Here is a 24,758-nt window from a genome sequence, read left to right on the forward strand (position 1 = left end):
ACATACGTTCCCAGATCTCTAATGATGAAATCAGGTTCCAGAAGTGTCTTGACAATGTGGTAGTTACAAAGGGAGTCTGTGCTTGCCAAATATAGAAACACAGGGATACAGTAGGTAAGAGATCACAGGGACCATAAGATGCCTAGCCATATACACCTTTAGGCACACAAACATGCAAGTTCTTACCACCCTTTGCAAAAAACTAATAGTGCTCACCTGAAGGATTTGATTATACATTTTTTGGCATTTAGTTTCAGTCCATGGCTTTTGCACCAACTATTTATTTGGGACAGGCACTCATGTAGGATTATGGTGTCTTCTGGTGAGTTTATGACGGCACCAAGTTTGATGTCATCTGCAAACTTAGTCAGCCACAATCCCTTGGCATTAGCTTTGACCTGTAAGAAGTAAATGCCAAAGAGAAGTGCCCAAGGACTGACCCCAGGGGCAATCCACCAGTAATAGGTCTTTTGTGAGAAGTACAGCCACTCACTCTTACTGCTTGTGTTTTATTTGCAAGCCAAGGTGCTGTCCAGTGAGTTACACAGCAGTTAACATTTAGCCAAGGTGCTGTCCAGTGAGTTACACATCAGGTTAAAATTTAGCCAAGGTGCTATCCAGTGAGTTACACAGTAGGTTAACATTTAGCCAAGGTGATGTCCAGTGAGTTACACAGCAGGTTAACATTTAGCCAAGGTGCCATCCAGTGAGTTATACATCAGGTTAAAATTTAGCCAAGGTGCTGTCCAGTGAGTTACACAGCAGGTTAACATTTAGCCAAGGTGCTGTCCAGTGAGTTACATAGCAGGTTAACATTTAGCCAAGGTGCTATCCAGTGAGTTACACAGCAGGTTAACATTTAGCCAAGGTGCTGTCCAGTGAGTTACACAGTAGGTTAACATTTAGCCAAGGTGCCATCCACTGAGTTATACAGCAGGTTGACATTTAGCCAAGGGGCTGTCCAGTGAGTTACAAAGCAGGTTAACATTTAGCCAAGGTGCTGTCCAGCGAGTTACACAGCAGGTTAACATTTAGCCAAGGTGCTATTCAGTGAGTTACACAGCAGGTTAACAGTTGGCCAATGTGCTGTCCAGTGAGTTACACAGCAGGTTAACATTTAGCCAAGGTGCTGTCCAGTGAGTAACACAGCATGTTAACATTTAGCCAAGGTGCTGTCCAGTGAGTTACACAGCAGGTTAACAGTTAGCCAAGATATTTTTCAGTGAGTTACACAGCAGGTTAACATTTAGCCAATGTGCTGACCAATGAGTTACACAGCAGGTTAACAGTTAGCCAAGGAGCTGTCCAGTGAGTTACACAGCAGGTTAACAGTTAGCCAAGGAGCTATCCAGTGAGTTACACAGCAGGTTAACATTTAGCCAAGGTGCTGTCCAGTGAGTTACACAGCAGGTTAACATTTAGCCAAGGTGTTGTCCAGTTAGTCACACAGCAGGTTAACATTTAGCCAAGGTGCTCTCCAGTGAGTTACACAGCAAGTTAACATTTAGCCAAGGTGCTATCTAGTGAGATACACAGCAGGTTAACATTTAACTGGAAGACTTTATCTATAATGCCTGAGTGTGGGATGGTATCAAAAACATTTGTAAGGTCCAGATTGGCAGTATGCATCAATTTGCCCTTGTTCATTGTCTCAGTGACATTTTCAAAGAAATCAGCCAGGGTAAGCCGGCAGGACTAGCTATTGATGTATCTGGTTTGGGTGTAAAACTTGTAGTTATTCATATCCCTATTTATTAGTGTCATAGTGATCCTTTCTGTAGACATGCAGATGAGCTGTAATTACCTGGACCTGTAGAAGCCCCACCTTTGAGCAAAGAAATGACTGTTGCTGTCCTCCATTCATCCAGAACAAAAGCCTGTTTTAAGGTTAATGTTGAAGAGTCTCTGCAGGGGGGAGTCTGACAATTCATGTTTCAGGCTAGCCAGTAGGCACCCTGGTATATTATCTGGCCCTATAGACAAAGTGCTCTTGGCTTACATAGTGCCTTAAAAACATGTTCTTGGGAGATTTGAGAGGAGCTGTTGAAATGGCTATGAGATCTGTGAATATTGGTGGCGAGAAGGGGAAGTTTGAGCTAAATCTGTCCACTAGAAGGGTTTGAGTATGTGATATAATTTACTATTAGCTCTACAAATTCTGGGCATTATTTCTGCTATTTCTAACATAGTTAAAGAAGGCTTTGCGGTTACCTTTTACCTGGGTAGCTATTTTACCTCATACCTGGAAGCGATATTCATTATTACTGAGTACTGGCCTGATAAAACCTTCTTTCATTTGAAGGAAGCATCACCTCTGCATTCTCAGAATGATACTATAGAATGCACTGGGAGAAACCACTGTCTTATTACTTGTTGTGTGAGCATTTTTGTATGGTAAAGGTTGAACTCTTCATAAGATTGCAGGATTTGAGGTGCTTGATGTGGTTGACTTAACTGAAAAATATAATCACATTTTAACATGCAAGTAATATGCATTACAGAAGAGGCAATCTGTACATTAAACCCTGACTGGAGAACAAAAAACGATTCTGATGCTTTATGGCAGCATATTAAACTGCCATGGAGCTCTGACTATAAGGAAGCTAATGGCCATTATTTTCTGCTCACTAAACAGTGCTTTTACTGTTTAGTGAGTGCAAAATTCTTGCTAAGCAACGCTTTTGCTGTTTACTAGTATAAAATTAAAAGAAACATAAAAAAGAAAAAAGAATAGTGTGTGTGTGTGTGTGTGTGTGTGTATGTGTGTGTGTGTGTGTGTGTGTGTGTGTGTGTGTGTGTGTGTGTGTGTGTGTGTGTGTGTGTGTGTATTTGTGTGCATGTTTGTGTTTGTATATATTTATTTTTCTGCATGTGTGTGTGTGTATTTGTGTGCTTGCGTGCATGAAAATGGAAGTGTTTTGTGTGAGAGAGAGAAATAGATTGATTGAGCAGTGACAGTAGCAGTTAAGAGGTATGCATACCTCTCAACCTCTTCGCTCTAGAAATCTGGGTAAGGCCTAAAATAAAGGAGGACAAAGGCACAGAAATAGAAACAGATTTTAAACACTGCTGTTATAAAATTAAATAATTGCTAGAATAAAAAGATTTGTTTTAGCATGTATTTTGTAAAGGAAATAAAGTCTGAAACTCAAATGTTTGTCATTACTTAGTGACTTCAATCTGCAATTATTTGCCAGCAAACTGCACATTTTATAAGTAATGGACCAAAACAAATGAGGTAAAAATCTGGACATTCTTTGAAAATGTTAGATTTTGGAAATAAGATGCTTCCTCCAACACCAATTACATATACTACAGCAAGTCTGAAATGAATGGTGGAGAAACTATTTCATATCAAGCAAAAAAATAATAATGTAGTAGTAATAAAAAAATAAATAAGTAAAACATAACAAATTTGCAGGCAACACATTCTCTAACTGCAATAATGCTCACCATGGTGTGTGTTACTCTGCAAATAACTCCCTTCTAGGGGTATACAGGCCTGTAGCATCAGGTTTCAGAACACCCCCTAGGTGGGCATTATTTACACAATAACACATACCCTCTTGGACATTATTTACACTGTAACACATCCCTTTCGGGCATTATTTACACAGTAATACACACCCTGTTGGGCATTATTTGCACAGTAACACACACCCTGTTGGGCATTATTTGCACAGTGACACACAGCCTTTTGGGCATTATTTGCACAGTAACACACACCCTGTTGGGCATTATTTGCACAGTGACACACACCCTGTTGGGTATTATTTGCAGAGTAACACACACCCTGTTGGCCACTTCAGGATCTAATCCAACCTTATACTACTTCTAGAACCATAAGATCTAGTAATCAGAACCTCCTAAATGCCATCAAATATAAGAATGATGCTGGTAAATCCCTCTTTAGCTGCTCTACTGCTAAAGCTTGGAATACTCTACCTAGCTACCTGACCATACCTCTCAACTGCCCAGATTTTCACAGATTGTCCAGATTTTTGCCTGATATTTTTGGTCTCTTCCTCATAACATTTGTATTTTTCTGGTAAATCACTGGGATGATCTGAGGATTCATGTCAGTAAATATTGACATACATTTCAGTTTCAGACTTCATATCCTTCAGAAAATGTAGGCTCAAACAAACAGTTACTCTAGCAACTTTCTAAGTTTATAACATTCCAAAGACATGCATCTGGAGCATTTCTCCCCGGGCCTCCACTGAAAACAGGCTCTGTGGAACCTAGTCGGACATTCCCGTTCAACAAATGTTAAATAAATAAATAAAAATAAATAAATGTCCCTATGTTTGGCCCATTGTCCCCCCATTTTGACAGTCTTTGTCCAGATTTCTTGCACTAAGACACTTGAAAACATACTATATGGACACTTGGTCCTGCTCCCGTGACTCCCCAGAGTAAACAACTACTGTATAATCTAACATTTGTAATACCTACACTGCTAACCCTTTTGTATCTTTACAGACCCAATTTTCACTACATTATTTTTCACTCTATAGCACTATGCTAGTTCATAGCTTTTTCCCCCATCTGTGGATTGCAATCAACTATGCTTGCCTCTCTATCTTACTTAGTTGCAATTTTTAAACCTTCAATTTCTAAAACAACTACAATGTATAATGTTCTTAACAAGCTCTTTAATGTATTGTTATACAAGAATTGTTGTCTTTGAAGGATGTCTACATGAAACACATAATCATTATGTATGCATACTATTTAGTATGCACTATATGATATTACTAGCTGTGATTTTCTTCTTTATTGATATGTTAGTTTAGATGTTTTTTCACTTTTAAATAAAACGCGGATACAAAACAACCACCACTGGTAAAAAGCACAATCCACGGCCAAAGAATCACCAGGATCAGGGAACAGTTGATTCAATAAAATAATGTTAATACTTATACAATCATTGAGCCCTGGTAATTTCGAAGCATTTAATTTTAATTGCCAGAGCAATTCCTTATACTCAAGGGATGTTTCCCAATCACCCCCCCTTATATTACTGACCACTTGTTCTAATACAAGGAATATAAGTATTAACAGCGTCCTCAAATTCAGAAGAGCAAAATTATGAGGTTTGTTAAGCTGTTTCTAAGGTTATTACATTCAACCTATAAAATAGTGTTTTTTTGGGTCAGCATTTTCATACATATTAATACTCTCCTATAATTCTGTAATTTTGTATTTTTATGTTCAAGTTTTAATGGATTGTAATAAGAGTTTTTTCCAACTTTTATAAATGTTACCTAGTGCTTGAAAACTGTTACCATTTAGTTGGATCAAAGGCACAGTACCTTTGAATAGATTTGTTAATATGAGCAACCAAATTAGTATTTTTTTAATTTCACACTTCTCATCTTTTACACAATATATAAATATTGTTTTTATATTAAATATCGTTTTTATATAAATTTTATATAATGATTTTGTAAAAAATTGAGCTAGATAGTTTTATTTAATGACAAGGTAAATGCAATAAGCATTTATTTTTAAACTGCTCTACACTATAGGAAATGGATTTCATATTATTGTAACGTAAAATTGATCCTTGATGTTGTGGCATAGAGCTTTAAAGTTCAATTGGAAGTTTAATGAGATAAATTTTGCAATTTTGTAATTAAACAATTAATTGGTGTGTGTATATAAGGAGAATATACCTTCTGTGTTTTATCTTGAGAAAGCCTGGGAGAGCCCGGGCGAAAGCGCTTGATTTATTTTCAACTGTGGATGTTTCATTAAATTTTCTCATTTTATTGAATCAACTGTTCCCTGGTCCTGGTGATTCTTTGGCCGTGGATTATGTTTTTTCACTTTGTTACTTGAGTTGTTCTTTACTATGTTATTGTGTGCTGTGCGTTCCAATGCACTGTATGCTATTCTTGTATTATGCACTATTTGTTTATTCTCTTGCTAGATATATATATATATATATATATATATATATATATATATATATATATATATATATATATATTAATCTGGAACTTTTCTCCCTGGGCCTCCACTGAAAATGGACCTGTTTCCAGTCGGACTATCCCAGTAAACAAATGTAAAATAAATAAATAAAATAAAAATTGTTAGATTAGGGACTTCCATTTTAAAGTAGTTATTAGACAGGCTAAAGGGTAAAATGAGTACAGAAGACAGGTCAAATAAAGACTATATTTGCTTACATTGCTCAGGACAGTCAGAATATGATGTGCAATAACTTTGAACACTAATTGTTTATCAGCACTATTAATGAAGACAGTATTCAGATATTGTGAACATCTAATAAAGGCTTATTAAATGAACTATAGTGTTTGGAAAATTCATTCTGAAAAGTACACAATACGTGGCCCATAAAGGGGAGACTGGCACCTGTTCAGCATGAGTTTGGGTAATTAACACTTTCATTCTCAATCTCATTACAGTGTTTTCAGTTAATTACGATACAGTACAGTCTTATCAATTCTTACAATGACACCCGAACAGGCCTGCTGTCTGGGGAAAGATATATAATTCTTGCAACCCAGCAGGCAGCTACTCTTCACAATCAAAAAATCAGAAACAATTGTGTGCGTAATCCTTTCAAATCCAGATTCCAGTGCAGCATATATTTTCTTAAGTTCACAGTGACTATTTTTCCAAGTCAATACAGCAAAAGTACTATGGACATTTCAACAGCACACCAGAGGCTTTCCAGCTGAGAGGCCCCAGTAAAGGTAATCAACGGTGCTACAGACCACCCTTTCAGTAAAGGCATCATTCATTTCCAGACTTGGTCACACTACATGCGTTCTACAAAAATCTACAGAATAGCGGTGCTTTGTTCAACTACAGCAGTCTACACAGCAATTATTTCAGACGGTCTTATCAGCACACAGAAACAGCTGCAGAAATACTTTTCAGTAAAACAGCACTACTTCATGCAGAAAACGGACACAGCACACATATACTCAACACAGCTGTTAACCAAAGAGCACAGCATCAGTGTTTACTCCAGAAAAGCCTCAGCCAACTTTAGCAGACCAGTATTAAATCAAAGCAGTGTTCCTTCACAACATAAAAGACATTATCCAGTTAACAGCTATCTTCACGAACTTTCAAGTTTCCAGTGCAACATCACACAGTCAAGAAGCAAAAAAGGTTAATAAGCTACAGACAATGGCACACATTCTTCCAGGACTATAAAGTTATGTAAGACTTTATATGCACCTTTTAGTTAACAGCTCAAAAAACTTTAAATTAATCAGTTAAAGTCATTTGCATGCAAACATGTCAAGTAATACTTATACAGTTCAAACATCAGTACATTTTTTGTTTAATTTTAAAACCTGGGTAAATCAGTCTAGAAATATTCTTTTAAAGTTCAAGGTTATTAGTTCAAGAATGTTAAATATGTCTAAATGCAAAATGTTTAAATCACAGAAGCAAGTTAATGAGTCAGCTTCTGTCAGGACAGTCTCAAACTTAAATGTAAATGCTTCAGCACATACAATTCAACATAATAATTTCAGTTGTAGTATAGTTTCACATACAAATGTTCAGAATGTAATACGTGTAATTCAAAATACAGAATTATGTTGCAGTATTAAACATATAAATGTCAACACAGTCAACATACATAACATGCAACAATGTCTCAAGTTCACATGACTTCATCCAGTTTCTTATTTTCTGAATCAAGTGCAATGTTTGCACTAAAGGGAGATAAGAAAAATCAGAGTGCAGATTTTAATACAGTAAATTACAGTATAACTGAAGAACATACTTCAGTGCTAAGTAAAAGAATGCATTCCATAGCTATCTGTAAAGAGCAGAGCATTATTCTGTCATTGTTTAAGGTTAAAAGAAATAACAATATTTCCTTGTTTACAGACAAATCAATTTCAGTTACACATAGATCTTTATTAAAAGACACAAATGCAGTTTTGTCAGGATTTAAAAGGTCAAAGATTATAGCAGCTAACAGTTCAAAGTGTAACAGCTCTGCAATAGTTATAAACATGTCATTAGAGTTATACTTCAATGACAAGATTTGTACAAATGTACAGATTTTAAAGAATTGGTTCTGACAGGAACATGCAGATTAATGGGTTAAAGATAAAATAAATTCCAGTTCAGCTGACACAGCTAAAGTGCTCAGAAAGTTATATTGGGTGTTGCTAGTTAAAAAAAGGGTAACCATATGCCTCTATATCTGTAAGGTATATCAGAACTAATAGTCAAATTAATTCTCAGAATAAAGTGTTTATAGTTACAGACTTGGCAAATAATTTTTTTGTATTATTTTATTGTTTAGCAGTCATTAGTTACGAGCTTTGTATTAAAGTGTTGCAATGCATAAACAATATCATAATATAGACAGAAACAAAATAATGTTTGCTAGTTTACAGAATATAAATTTTAAAGTCAATGTTACATTGTAAAAGTGACAACACAGTTAAAAATTCAGATCCTATGCATAAAAGAGTACATTATGTAATCAGTTTGAGACTGTATATGTTTTGTATGGAGATGGCAGTTTGCCAAGCACATCAGCTCAGATTACAGCCAGCCTAGCAAGCTGAATTAAAGACAGTGCTATCCAGTTAATGCATTTACAGTTTTACTATTTATCCAAAAAAAATCTAAACAGTAATAATAAATTCTTGCAGCATTCAGTACTACTGAGAAGTTAAATTACATCAGCTAAAGAAACTGTTATGGTAAAAAAGTGGGTGGAGTTTCACTCACAGAACAGTATGTTAAAATCTAAGGGTCATGAGACTAAATGTAAAAAGTTCAACAGTTAAAATTCATTTTATATAGGTGCAGAAATGCACAGTGTTACATTACCATTTAGTTTCATTTAAAATTATCAGTTTGCTTATTTCATGCAGAAAAATGTAAATAAAGTCAGCACAGTAAGCAGTGCTGCCAGTTTATAGCTGTTAAGTTGCATTTCACTCAGAAAAAATGTAAATAAGGTCAGGGCAATAAGCAATGTTATAATTGTTAAAGATGCAAATGTCATTTTAAGGACCTGATACTAAATATAATCAAGAACTTTAGCTACCCAGCCTTGCACAAGAAATAAAAAAATGAAGTTCAAAAGGCCTAACTATAAAAAGGACACCAGCATTAAAGCAGGCTGTACTTTACCTCATCAGTGACTGGAACAATGCAGAGTAAAATTTGGCAAGAGCTATGGTGCAGAAGTTGACTGTCTACATGTTTCAATTATTTCTTCAGTGTTTGTTTAAAGTTAAAATGTATGAGTTAAAGCAAGTATGTTGTGTTTCCAGATAGTTATAAAACAATAGCATTAGTTTTCAGTCTATTTATGTTCAGAAAATAATAGTTTGGTTTTCAGACTAAAACATGTATCAATTTCAGCTATGCTTTTATCTGCATTTAGTTAACACTGGCAAAAGATATTCTTTAATATTAGTTTAGTTTCCAGAATATACACAGCTATTTTAAATGTTCAGTATATGCTAATGTAAATTTCAGTCAAAATTCAGAATATGACATTCATACTCAGTTATGTGTTCAGTATAGCACATTTCAGTCAAATCTCAAAATACTTCACATTATTTAGTCATTAGTTTAAGACTAAAGTAACAGAATTACATTATTTAGTCATTAGTTAAGAATAAAGTGACATAATTATTTTTTACAGGGTTATTAAAATAAACTATTTAAATAATAGGCAGTAATAGTTATTCAGTATACTCAAGGTATAACATGGCAGGCTTAATTTGTTAATTAATTTACAAATTACAGTACACTTTACATAATTATTGTTCATTAGTCGGAAAGTTAAAAAAGACACTAACATAACATGCAAAGGTATAAACCTGAAATACAGAAAGCATATGTTTAATAAACTATTACGTTTTCTAATGAATAGGTAGTAATAGTTATTCAATGCACTCAAGGCATAACAGGGCAGGCTTAATTTGTTAATTATCTTACAGATTACAGAGCACATCTACAGATTACAGTGCACTTTACATAATTATTGTACATTAGTCAGAAATTAAGGACACTGACAGACAATGCAAAGGTATAGACTTCAGCAAAAAAACCCTTGGAAGAATACTGCTATGTATCCAAAGTTGTTTATTTAAAACCAGGTAAAAAACAGAATATCCAAATGATTAGCGCTTTCGGGTGTTAGCCCTTTGTCAGATAGAGTTCAAATAACACAGAACACAATTTAAAATAATGAACATCCAATCAGACACTAGTAAATAACCCGCCTATTTTTCAGGGTGGGTCTCATGGGGGTGACATCATTCAAGCCCGGCCTCCTATGTGCCATGAGCTCTATAATCCATCTAGACTCTATTAGCTCTGTGAGTTGTTTGATGTCCCCCCCTCTTCTATTAAGTTTAACATTGACTATAGCCCTAAACCTAAAACTATGAGTAGGATTATCTTTTACATGTCTAAATAGGGAATTATGTATATCCCTATTTCTGATGGCTGACATATGTTGTAAGACCCTTACTTTTAACATGTTGTTGGTCTTGCCCACATAAAAACACGGGCAAGACTTACAGTCAGCCAGATAGACAACATCCTTGGTTCTACAGGTTGCCCTAGCCTTTAGTGACCATGTTTTTCCTGTGGTGGGATGTGTGAAGGTTGTGTCTTTACAAATGTGTGGACAAGCCTTGCACATCACACAGGGCATACTGCCAACTTGTATAATCGGGGTAACTGTATCTGTAAGGTGTTCTCCACATAAAATATCTTTCAAGCTCTTGTTTTTCCTATATCCAAATCTAGGACAAGGACCTACTATATCCCTGATCCTATCATCACTAATCAAGATATTCAAATTTTTCTTAACAATTTCACTAATCTCTCTGATATTACTACTATAGGTAAACATTATTTTAGATCCACGATCACCTACTCCATCATGCAAGGGTGCCTTTGCTACACTGTCAGAGCGGTGTAGCCATGGTTTGTATTTCTCTCCCCTCTTGGCCTTACTATTGTGTGCAACCTTATTTACCATGTCTTCCTGATATCCCCTGTCATGGAGAAAGCCTTTTAGCCTATCTCTTTCTCCTTCAAAACATGAGTCCTCAGTGCAAAGTCTAGAAATCCTACTTAGTTGTCCCTGCACTATATTAGGGAAAGTATAGCGTGGATGCATGCTATCAAATGACAAAAGCGTGTTTTTCCAACACTCTTTCCTATATATGCTAGTAGAAAAACCTAGACTAGTTTGCTGTATGGAGACATCCAAAAAATCTATTTGTGTAGATGATGCTTCCTTAGTAAACCTGAAAAAGTCAGTGGTGGAGTGTAGGAAGGTAATGAAGTCATCCAATAAAGATACCTCCCCCTTCCATAAAATAAAAACATCATCCACAAATCGTTTGTAGAGTCTAATGCTGGGCTTCCACTCATTATTATTAAAAATATGCTCCTTTTCCCAAAAAGAAAGCACTAGATTAGCATAAGTGTTGGCACAGGGTGTACCCATGGCTACACCCTGTGCCTGTCTATACAGTTGTTGTGGACCCAGGAAAACATTGTTTTCCAGGACCAAACTCAACATGGTTCTAATCAAGCCTATCTTGTGGTCAGTAACATCACTCTCCTTCAAGAGTTGACTGATAGCTGTAATACCATATTCATTATTAATGACTGTAAATAAACTCTGCACATCGAGGGTTACCATGAGGTAGGGACCCTCAGAGAACTCCCTTTTCACCTCTCCTAGTACTTTTAGAAAACCTCCAGTATCTGTCAGTATATTTTCCATACTATCAACATATGGCCTAAGTGTTGTTTCCAACCATATAGAAGCATTCTCAGTGACCCATTTCCTCCCCGACACTATAGGTCGCAGAGGCGGGTCATTCAAAGATTTATGAATCTTTGGTAATCCTTTAAAGAGAGGTGTGACTACTCCCTCTATTTTAAGAAAGTTATATAGTTCCTCATTAATAACCATGTTATTCAAGAGTTGTTTCAATTCATTATGCACTTTATCTACTATCTGCTTAACTTTCAGGGGATTACTATAACTTAACTACAGCACAGAGGAAAGCACTTCAAGATCTATGCGACAACAGTGAAATAACTATAAAAATGGCAGATAAAGGGGGAGCAATAGTGATAATGGACACCACCTTTTATCAGAGCAAGCTAAGACAGCTATTGTCTGATTCACGTACATACATTCCTATTAATCCCCTGAAAGTTAAGCAGTCAGTAGATAAAGTGCATAATGAATTGAAACAACTCTTGAATAACATGGTTATTAATGAGGAACTATATAACTTTCTTAAAATAGAGGGAGTGGTCACACCTCTCTTTTAAGGATTACCAAAGATTCATAAATCTTTGAATGACCCGCCTCTGCGACCTATAGCGTCGGGGAGGAAATGGGTCACTGAGAATGCTTCCATATAGTTGGAAACAACACTTAGGCCATATGTTGATAGTATGGAAAATATACCGACAGATACTGGAGGTTTTCTAAAAGCACTAGGAGAGGTGAAAAGGGAGTTCTCTGAGGGTCCCTACCTCATGGTAACCCTCGATGTGCAGAGTTTATTTACAGTCATTAATAATGAATATGGTATTACAGCTATCAGTCATCTCTTGAAGGAGAGTGATGTTACTGACCACAAGATAGGCTTGATTAGAACCATGTTGAGTTTGGTCCTGGAAAACAATGTTTTCCTGGGTCCACAACAACTGTATAGACAGGCACAGGGTGTAGCCATGGGTACACCCTGTGCCAACACTTATGCTAATCTAGTGCTTTCTTTTTGGGAAAAGGAGCATATTTTTAATAATAATGAGTGGAAGCCCAGCATTAGACTCTACAAACGATTTGTGGATGATGTTTTTATTTTATGGAAGGGGGAGGTATCTTTATTGGATGACTTCATTACCTTCCTACACTCCACCACTGACTTTTTCAGGTTTACTAAGGAAGCATCATCTACACAAATAGATTTTTTGGATGTCTCCATAGAGCAAACTAGTCTAGGTTTTTCTACTAGCATACATAGGAAAGAGTGTTGGAAAAACACGCTTTTGTCATTTGATAGCATGCATCCACGCTATACTTTCCCTAATATAGTGCAGGGACAGCTAAGTAGGATTTCTAGACTTTGCACTGAAGACTCATGTTTTGAAGGACAAACAGATAGGCTAAAAGGCTTTCTCCATGACAGGGGATATCAGGAAGACATGGTAAATAAGGTTGCACACAATAGTAAGGCCAAGAGGGGAGAGAAATACAAACCATGGCTACACTGCTCTGACAGTGTAGCAAAGGCACCCTCGCATGATGGAGTAGGTGATCATGGATCTAAAATAATGTTTACCTATAGTAGTAATATCAGAGAGATTAGTGAAATTGTTAAGAAAAATTTGAATATCTTGATTAGTGATGATAGGATCAGGGATATAGTAGGTCATTGTCCTAGATTTGGATATAGGAAAAACAAGAGCTTGAAAGATATTTTATGTGGAGAACACCTTACAGATACAGTTACCCCGATTATACAAGTTGGCAGTATGCCCTGTGTGATGTGCAAGGCTTGTCCACACATTTGTAAAGACACAACCTTCACACATCCCACCACAGGAAAAACATGGTCACTAAAGGCTAGGGCAACCTGTAGAACCAAGGATGTTGTCTATCTGGCTGACTGTAAGTCTTGCCCGTGTTTTTATGTGGGCAAGACCAACAACATGTTAAAAGTAAGGGTCTTACAACATATGTCAGCCATCAGAAATAGGGATATACATAATGCCCTATTTAGACATGTAAAAGATAATCCTACTCATAGTTTTAGGTTTAGGGCTATAGTCAATGTTAAACTTAATAGAAGAGGGGGGGACATCAAACAACTCACAGAGCTAATAGAGTCTAGATGGATTATAGAGCTCATGGCACATAGGAGGCCGGGCTTGAATTATGTCATCCCCATGAAACCCACCCTGAAAAATAGGTGGGTTATTTACTAGTGTCTGATTGGATGTTCATTATTTTAAATTGTGTTCTGTGTTATTTGAACTCTATTTGACGAAGGGCTAACACCCGAAAGCGCTAATCATTTGGATATTCTGTTTTTTACCTGGTTTTAAATAAACAACTTTGGATACATAGCAGTATTCTTCCAAGGGTTTTTTGCTGAATTGCTATCTGTTCATATCCTTTGGTTGAATTATATCGGCATCGAGCATTGTTTTTTGGAAAGGTATAGACTTGAAACACAGAAAGTATAGGTTTTAGTAAAGTATTATAGCTCATAAATATTCATAAAAGTTAGAAAAGGTAAGTACCATTATAGCAAATTTAAATAAAAAATGTATAGACACAAGTTTACACAGAATATGGTAATTAGGATTCAAGACCACTTATAAAGTTATCTTTTTAGTGCAGATTTCAGTTACTCTTCAGAAAATAGCCATCATGCTTGATAGGCTATGCAATAAAAAAAAACAGTACAATGTTTTAAGATGTAAATCTATAAACTGCAGGAAAAGGTTTCATTTGCCATAAGAAAAGACATCATAGTATACTAAGCCACCAGTTCATAAGGTAAAAACATAGGTAATAAACAGTTTGTACTCTGTCTAACTTAAATAAACATTCACAAAGACAGGATAATCAGCTTTAAAAGCCACAGAATTAAAAGACACGCATTTCAGAATAATGTACAGGTTTTAACTATATCACTCATACATCAAAACTTAGACTTAAAGACTCTAAAGACTAAGAATCTAGGTAATATAAAAATCAAATCATAAAGTTAAGAGACAATCCAAACAGGCCATAAAAGCTCAAATGACACCTAGTGGTCAAAATTAAAATTGCAAGTTTATTTACCAGATAAACAAAATGATTGTCTAGTTATAATTAAATCATAAAGTTAAAAGACTTCAATCCAAACTGGCAATAAATGCTCAAGTGACACCTACTGGTCAAAATTGAAATTGCAGGTTTACCAATTTTTTTTTTTTTTTTTTTTTTTTTTTTTCAGATTATGAATCAGGTAGCATAAAGCTGTATACAATGGCTAGCAATACAAATGTAAGGTAACTACAGAAGTAGGTCCTTGTAGACTTTCATCAGGGACCTCAAAGGCAACTGTTAAATTACGGACTTCCATTTCAAAGTAGTTACTAGACATTAGACAGGCTAAAGGGTAAAATCATTTGTGTTTCATTTATGCATAAAAGACAGTTAAGCAGAAAGAAAAATAACCTTGCTGGTCAAGCAAGAGAGACAGTTTATTAGAAAGGAAAGATAAGCATAAAGTGCGTAGAAAATACTGAAATACAGAATGTTCTTTTCTCAAGGGAAAGATACAATCTTGCCAGCTACAGAATGTTCCCTAATGGAATGTTAAATAAAGCACATACGAGACCAAGCCTGGAAACCAAGGGAACCAAGGCTACGAGGGCGTGTAAAGCATTACAGGGTTTTGATATTATTCAAATATACTTTAGATACAGTTAGAGAAGTCAGTTAAGATTAGTGAGTTTGATCAACCTGTTACTTCAGAGAAGATTACAGATACTTGAGCCTGAGTACAGAAGATAGGTCAAATAAAGACTATATTAGTTTACGTTGTTCAGGACAATCAGAATATGACATGCAGCAACTTTGAACACTAATTGTTTATCAGCCCTATTAATGAAGACAGTATTTGGATATTGTGAACATCTAATAAAGCCTTATTAAATGAACTACAGTGTTTGGAGAATTCATTCTGGAAAGTACACAAGACATGGTCTATAATGGAGATACTGGCACCTGTTCAGCATGAGTTTGGGTAATTAAGACTTTTGTTCTCAGTGTCATTACAGTGTTTCCAGCTAATTACGGTACAGTACAGTCTTATCAATTCTTACAAAAATGCACTTTTACACAGTAACACACACCCTGTTGGGCATTATTTACACAGTAACACACACCCTATTGGGCATTATTGCTTGCAAAACTTTTTGTAAATTCCATACTTACATTACATTTCCCTGTTTAGGAGGAAAACAGTGCCTACATTCTACATACAATCCACTGCAAGTTAAGGACAAATGCACTTGGGAAATAAGCCCTATGTCTAAAGTGCCCTTTGGTAATTGTTAAGTAATATGAGATGCCTAGTACTAGGTAATGCTTGATGAATTCTTTGTTGTTTTCCATGAAAGTAGTAGATAATTTTGTTAGAAAAAGGAATGAAAGAAGAGAAATTAGAGAAATATTCAGCAAAGTTTATTCAATGAATCTTTCAGTCAGAAAAAAATTCTGCAATAAATATCACCTAGCCTAAAGTGCTGTGATCTCAGAATTGGCTTATTTTATTTAGAGGGGGTGCAAGGGTTGACCCTGTATTGATGGTGGTCACTCATCATTCAGCTTTTGGTAGCTAAATAATTCTGTTAAGGTGACTCATTGAAACACTCTTCAGTCACATGTCTTTTATTCCTTTGCAGTGGATCCAGTTTTCTTCATTGAGCTATAGAGGTTTCATTATGATTTGGGGCTACAATTACTAAGTACTTGGTACTATCACTGCATTGTGAACATTTAGAAATTCCTACACCCTGGCAGTATAATTTGGAAAGACAGCAACTTTTGTAAAAATTTTGGGTATTTTTATTGTTCCCCAGACATCTGAAAATGCTCCTCTTGTTATGGATAGCATTTCTAAGCCTGTTGTATGCAGTATGCTGATGATAGGGTAGCTAAAGTTCTTAGCATCACAAAAGTATTATTTAGTATGAAAAAAACTGTTGTATTACATAACTTAAAATTGCACTGTAATATTTAATACATGGGGCCATAGTTATTTTTACTTATTCTTTGTGATAGTAGCAGCTACTCATTACTTAATATAGGCCTACAATGCTAATCCCACCCAGGAATGTGTACAAATGTATGCCTGCATCTCAGCATCTACGTACAGCATCCCCCTTTTACATTAAAGGCAGGGTTATTTCCTCTGAGCCAATATTCCTGGACTCCCAGTATACCATTGTAAGATATCTGTTATTAGTTTTGATTTATACAGCTGTAGTCACATTGCCTAGACGTCCTTCAAAATGATGTCAGTAATACTTTAATGATGCTCATTTCCATGACAGATATTATTATATAATCACATTGTACTTCCTCGTTCCATAAATTGAATCTGTGGGGGTTCTTCTTAGTCCTTAGCTGTCCATGAAGTACCATCACCCTGACAGTATGCCATCTGGACCAGCTAAAGCCCTCACACTGATATCTACACACTCACAGATAGGATCTGACTAAACTTTGATAAAGGAAAGGGAATGAGAACTGCCTTCACTGACCTTATGAAAGTATTCAGTCTTGCTGATGACCCCTCGTATTTAACTCACTTTTTTGCAGGAATCAGTAAACAGGTTCTCCACTGATTTAAAAAGCTCCCTATCTAACACACACTTCAAGGTCAAAATTCATAGTGCCTTATCAGACTATGCCTAATTATTTCGGGTGCACACCAAAACCTTCCACACCGACCTAGAATCTTTTATGCCAATGATAAGATTAGGTATAGATCTCATCCCTCCTTCTCAGTAATCAAAAAGTAACTAGAAGAAGAAGTCCCAGTTTTCCAACTGTTTAACACAGAAAAAAATACTCCTGAAATTCAAAAAGACAACATGTAAGATACTTAGAACCAAACCTAAGCCTACCAAGGTCCCCAGTAACTGGCATGTATTTCTCAATAACCAACCCCCCTAGATACTACAAAACAGTTCTGCTACCTAGAAATGATGTTAGATCAACATGCTAATCTCCAACACCACATACATGTAACCAAAGCAAAAATCATTTCACAATTATTCTAGGCAACTAAAATGTCTTGCTTTCTCTTTCTTGAAGACAGGCTTTTATAAAGAGTTTGTTTTTGAAATGCATATACAAGCTACTTACCCATGGTGGTATCATCCTAAAAGAAAAACTCTCCCCCTTGCAAACTTCTGCCAATAACAACTACAGACTTATTATAACCCCAAGGACACAACACCTCTGACCGTCACTCATATAAAACTTTTGCTTGGCGTTTTACTCTTCAAACGTATCAACATCCCATCCTTCCCTTTCTTTTCCAACCATTTATTTCCATGTACCTCAGACTGCAGCCTTAGATCCCCTCTTCCCCAAACTAACCTCCCTTCAAAAATCTAAATCAAAACTGTGCTGCTCAGACCACAGCTTCTGCAAGCTAGGACAAGAAACATGGGAATTCCTTCCAACCTCTTTTAAAGAACACTCCATCTTTAAAGTACTCGGAAAGGAACTGAAACACTTCTTGTTCAAAGACATGTATTCTACTACAGAACTGCTGCAATTCCGTAATTCCACAACCCTTCCATTTCACCTCTTAGCTGCACATGCACACCAGTGTTTCAGTATAGCCAAAAGCTTTGGATAAACAGCCAGGACTCAGGCTGCATGTGCAGTGTACACAGACACAGCTAATGGCACAGCTAATTTCATGCACACTCTTTATTCTCCCTGCTGGTCCTCATATCTCTTTACCTACTTAATTACTCTCGTGATGACCATTTCTCTTCTCTGTCCCTGTGTTTTTGTTTTAGACTGAATTTGTATAATATGTCTACCGATTCTCATTACTATCTTGTCACTTTGTCTGTTCTAATCTGTACTTTATTGTTTTTTCTATTTTAAGCACCTGGGATGAACCTGTAAATGCTCCAAAGAGACCAATGTCTTACCACATTTAACAAATTTAAATAAATAAATAGACAGATAGACAGACAGATAGATGCACATAATGGTCTGAAATCTTCCACTACATTTAACAAATTTAAATAAATAAATAAATAAGACAGATAAATGCACATACAGACAAACAGAATGGTCTAAAGAGACCAATATTCCACCGCATTTAACAAATTTAAATAAATAAATAATAGAAAGATAGATAGACAGGATGGCCCAAAGAGACAATTATTCCACCACATTTAACAAATTTAAATAAGTAAATGGACAGATAGAATGGTCCTAAGAGACCAATGTCCAACACAATTAACAAATTTAAATAAATAAATACCTAGATAGATAGTGATGATAGAGGGGGCTGCCAGAGGCTAGGGAAGTGAGCAGTAGGTGGCCACAGTATCAGTGTTAGGGTCCTCATTATTGTACATAGTCATCTCTGATACTATGCAAAGGGTGGTTAACAGTTTTAATCTAGCTGTGTATGGCACTGATGTTAGGCCACATTCATGGATTGGGGGTAGGCATGGAAAAGTACTTCAAACTCCCCTACAGGTAAGTAAGTGGGGTTCATTACCCATAAATAAAAGGTTCTACACTTTGGACATAATAAAAACATTACAGAATGCCAAAGTACAACAGCACTGACATTACAGAATGCCGAAGTACAACAGCACTGACATTACAGAATGCCGAAGTACAACAGCACTGACATTACAGAATGCCGAAGTACAACAGCACTGACATTACAGAATGCCGAAGTACAACAGCACTGACATTACAGAATGCCAAAGTACAACAGCACTGACATTACAGAATGCCGAAGTACAACAGCACTGACATTACAGAATGCCGAAGTACAACAGCACTGACATTACAGAATGCCAAATTACAACAGCACTGACAATACAGAATGCCGAAGTACAACAGCACTGACATTACAGAATGCCGAAGTACAACAGCACTGACATTACAGAATGCCGAAGTACAACAGCACTGACATTACAGAATGCTGAAGTACAACAGCACTGACATTACAGAATGCCGAAGTACAACACCACTGACATTACAGAATGCCGAAGTACAACAGCACTGACATTACAGAATGCCGAAGTACAACAGCACTGACATTACAGAATGCCGAAGTACAACAGCACTGACATTACAGAATGCCAAAGTACAACAGCACTGACATTACAGAATGCCGAAGTACAACAGCACTGACATTACAGAATGCCGAAGTACAACAGCACTGACATTACAGAATGCCAAAGTACAACAGCACTGACATTACAGAATGCCGAAGTACAACAGCACTGACATTACAGAATGCCGAAGTACAACAGCACTGACATTACAGAATGCCGAATTACAACAGCACTGACAATACAGAATGCCGAAGTACAACAGCACTGACATTACAGAATGCCAACGTACAACAGCACTGACATTACAGAATGCCAACGTACAACAGCAATGACATTACAGAATGCCGAAGTACAACAGCACTGACATTACAGAATGCCAAAGTACAACAGCACTGACATTACAGAATGCCAACGTACAACAGCACTGACATTACAGAATGCCGAAGTACAACAGCACTGACATTACAGAATGCGGAAGTACAACAGCACTGACATTACAGAATGCCAACGTACAACAGCACTGACATTACAGAATGCCGAAGTACAACAGCACTGACATTACAGAATGCTGAAGTACAACAGCACTGACATTACAGAATGCGGAAGTACAACAGCACTGACATTACAGAATGCCAAACTACAACAGCACTGACATTACAGAATGCGGAAGTACAACAGCACTGACATTACAGAATGTGGAAGTACAACAGCACTGACATTACAGAATGCAGAAGTACAACAGAACTGACATTACAGAATGCCAACGTACAACAGCACTGACATTACAGAATGCCAAAGTACAACGGCACTGACATTACAGAATGCCAAAGTACAACAGCACTGACATTACAGAATGCCAACGTACAACAGCACTGACATTACAGAATGCCGAAGTACAACAGCACTGACATTACAGAATGCCAACGTGCAACAGCACTGACATTACAGAATGCCAGCGTACAACAGCACTGACATTACAGAATGCGGAAGTACAACAGCACTGACATTACAGAATGCGGAAGTACAACAGCACTGACATTACAGAATGCTGAAGTACAACAGTACTGACATTACAGAATGCCAAAGTACAACAGCACTGACATTACAGAATGCGGAAGTACAACAGCACTGACATTACAGAATGCGGAAGTACAACAACACTGACATTACAGAATACCAACATACAACAGCACTGACATTACAGAATGCCAACGTACAACAGCACTGACATTACAGAATGCAGAAATACAACAGCACTGACATTACAGAATGCCAAAGTACACCAGCACTGACATTACAGAATGCCGAAGTAGAACAGCACTGACATTACAGAATGCCGAAGTACAACAGCACTGACATTACAGAATGCCAATGTACAACAGCACTGACATTACAGAATGCCGAAGTACAACAGCACTGACATTACAGAATGCCGAAGTACAACAGCACTGACATTACAGAATGCCAACGTACAACAGCACTGACATTACAGAATGCCAGGTACAACAGCACTGACATTACAGAATGCAGAAATACAACAGCACTGACATTACAGAATGCCAAAGTACACCAGCACTGACATTACAGAATGCCGGTACAACAGCACTGACATTACAGAATGCCAATGTACAACAGCACTGACATTACAGAATGCCAACGTACAACAGCACTGACATTACAGAATGCTGAATTACAACAGCACTGACATTACAGAATGCCGAAGTACAACAGCACTGACATTACAGAATGCCAAGTACAACAGCACTGACATTACAGAATGCTGAATTACAACAGCACTGACATTACAGAATGCCGAAGTACAACAGCACTGACATTACAGAATGCCAACGTACAACAGCACTGACATTACAGAATGCCGAAGTACAACAGCACTGACATTACAGAATGCCAATGTACAACAGCACTGACATTACAGAATGCCGAAGTACAACAGCACTGACATTACAGAATGCTGAATTACAACAGCACTGACATTACAGAATGCCGAAGTACAACAGCACTGACATTACAGAATGCTGAATTACAACAGCACTGACATTACAGAATGCCGAAGTACAACAGCACTGACATTACAGAATGCCGAAGTACAACAGCACTGACATTACAGAATGCCGAAGTACAACAGCACTGACATTACAGAATGCCGAAGTACAACAGCACTAACTGAAAATGACATAAATGAGATGATTAGGTGCAAACAGAGAGGGCAGCAGAAACAGCCAGTAAAGCATCGGCTGTATTCTGTGTGTCACAGACTTCAGAGACGCACTTCCCCATATACTAGTGAGACTAAAAATCATTTAGAAAGCGTCATAGAGTTTTAAAGACCCCACAAGTGAAAGGAAGCGAAACAAATAGAGATCATGTAGAGGAAGGTCACAATGGCCATCGGGGGACTGAAGATAAAGGAGTATAGACTGCATCTGGCGTGCTGAATATATAATCAGCAAACATTGATAGGGACAGAAGGAATGTGGTATGGGAACAAAACATGCTCCATGGGAAAACTGAAGGGGTGATTGAACAGTATCAGGACAGAGCATGGAGTAGGAGGCTGCCATAACTAATTAGAGGATACTTTCTTTAACTTGAACCCCAGAAAGCATTTTTTTCCAGAAAAAGAGCTGATGTCCCTTGAGGAAAAGAATGTCTGAAAGGCTAGGATGTTCTGAATACACAATACTCTTCATGAGGACAGAAGACAGATAGAAGGGGTTGGGCAATTCAAGGTGAGCATGTTACAACTATGTATTATATGTACCCACATTCTGACTGAAACATTGTCTCCTTCAGCTAACATATTGTGTAATATAATGTAAGAAAAACATTTGGTTTACCAACATTATCTTATAGCATTTACATTTAATTGAATCCATTTTCTTTGCACCAATTGTTACCATGGTCCAAACCATACTGAAGCAACGGTCACTGTTAGAAGAGTATAGAAGAGAAAACAGATCAACAAAACTACTCAGAAAGATACACATGACAAAAGCAATGCACAGTATTATAACGGATCTGGATTTATAATACACTATCACAAATAATAAACTAAAAATTTCAGCAGAGGCAGAAAAACTTAGAAGATACACAGATAAATATAAAGGAAAAGTACAAAATAAGCAATTTATTGATGACCCAAAAAAGTTTTATAGAGAATTGGGAAACAAGGTAAAAGGAATTGAAAGACCACCAAAAAAAGAAGAAATAGGTACATTTTGGAGAGGCGTTTATGAAGATCCCGTGGAACATAACAAAGATGCTAAATGGATAGAAGAAGTAAAAGAAAGAATAAGAAGTTCAAAGGTACAAGATATGAAATAGGATGAAGTAACAGTCAGACATATATAAAAAAGTTAAGAAAAGCCTCTAACTGGAAAACCCCAAGCCCAGATGCAGTACCTAAGTTCTGCCTAAAAGTATTAACATCTTTGTGCAAAGATTTATCCATGAGTAAAAACTGTTTTTATGCACACCCCGAACAGACACCAACCTGGTTAACAATGGGAAAAACAATGCTCCTACTTAAGAGTGAACCTGCAAGTTATCCTAGACCAATAACTTGCTTTCCAACAATGTATAAACTATATACCGGAATTGATGCTGACAGAATTTATAGTCATTTAGAAGAAACTTCAATCATTGTAATAGAACAAAAGGGTAATAAAAGAAAGTCATATGGAACAAAGGATCATATGTTGCTAAATAAAGTCATAATGGAGAACTGTAAAAAGGGGAAGAATCTAAGTATCTCATGGATTGATTACAAAAAAAGCATTTGATAGTATCCCACATTCATAGATAAAAGAGTGCTTAAAATATATAAGATATACCCTACACTGATCAACTACATTATAGTCACCATGAAACAGTGGCAGACCACTTTGCAATTAAGCCATGATAAAGGACAAATTATTATCCCAGGGATAAAAATTCAAAGGGGGGTATTCCAGGGTGACTCCCTGTCACCACTGCAGTTCTGTCTTCCCCTTAACCCTTTAAGCTGTAAACTTAACAGATTAGGCCATGACTATAATTTGGCTCCTAGAAAACAACATAGCGTGAAGTCCTCGCATCTTTTCTTTGTCGATGATTTAAAATTGTATATCTCATCAGATGAGGAACTGAAAGGACAACTGCAAGTAGTCAAAACTTTTTCAGATGATAGAAGAACATCATTTGGTCTAGATAAATCTTCCAAAGCAACCTTTAAAGCAGGAAAGTTGCAGCACCAAGAAAACATCAGTTTGGGACAAGAATGTAACATAGAACTTGACAAAGAGGGAGTGTATAAATATTTGGGAACTGATGAAGGGTCAACAATAAAACATGAACAAATGTGAATAAAACTTAGTAAGGAATATTTTAAAAGACTTAAATTAATTCTGAAAACAGTCTTGACATCTAGGAACAAAATCCAAGCTATAAACCAGTTTGCTCTTCCTGTCCTTACAGTTTTGGGTGAATGACTGGCCCCAAAACATGTTGGATAGATTAGACAGAAAAACAAGAAGGATGCTTAATGCTCACCAAAATCAGTGCATACCAAGATTATATATTCCCAGTTCTGAAGGCGATATGGGCCTCCTCAAAATTAATTACATGTGTAGCTCTGCAATCGTGGGACTGTACACACATCTGCTGTCCTCAGAAGACCCAAACATAGTGAAAGTTTTGAAACATGAGGAGAATAAATCTAAGATGACTTCCCTGCTTAGTCTAGCAGAAGCATATCAGCATCAATCAGGAATGGAAATCAAACCAGAAGTAGATAAAAATCAGGCAGCAACTGAATGTGCCAAAAAAAAAAAATAAATAATATAAAGTGAAGGACC

Source organism: Protopterus annectens, chromosome 10.part0 (genome assembly GCF_019279795.1).
Source record: "Protopterus annectens isolate FY-2018-M chromosome 10.part0, PAN1.0, whole genome shotgun sequence".
NCBI classification, from domain to species: Eukaryota; Metazoa; Chordata; order Ceratodontiformes; family Protopteridae; genus Protopterus; species Protopterus annectens.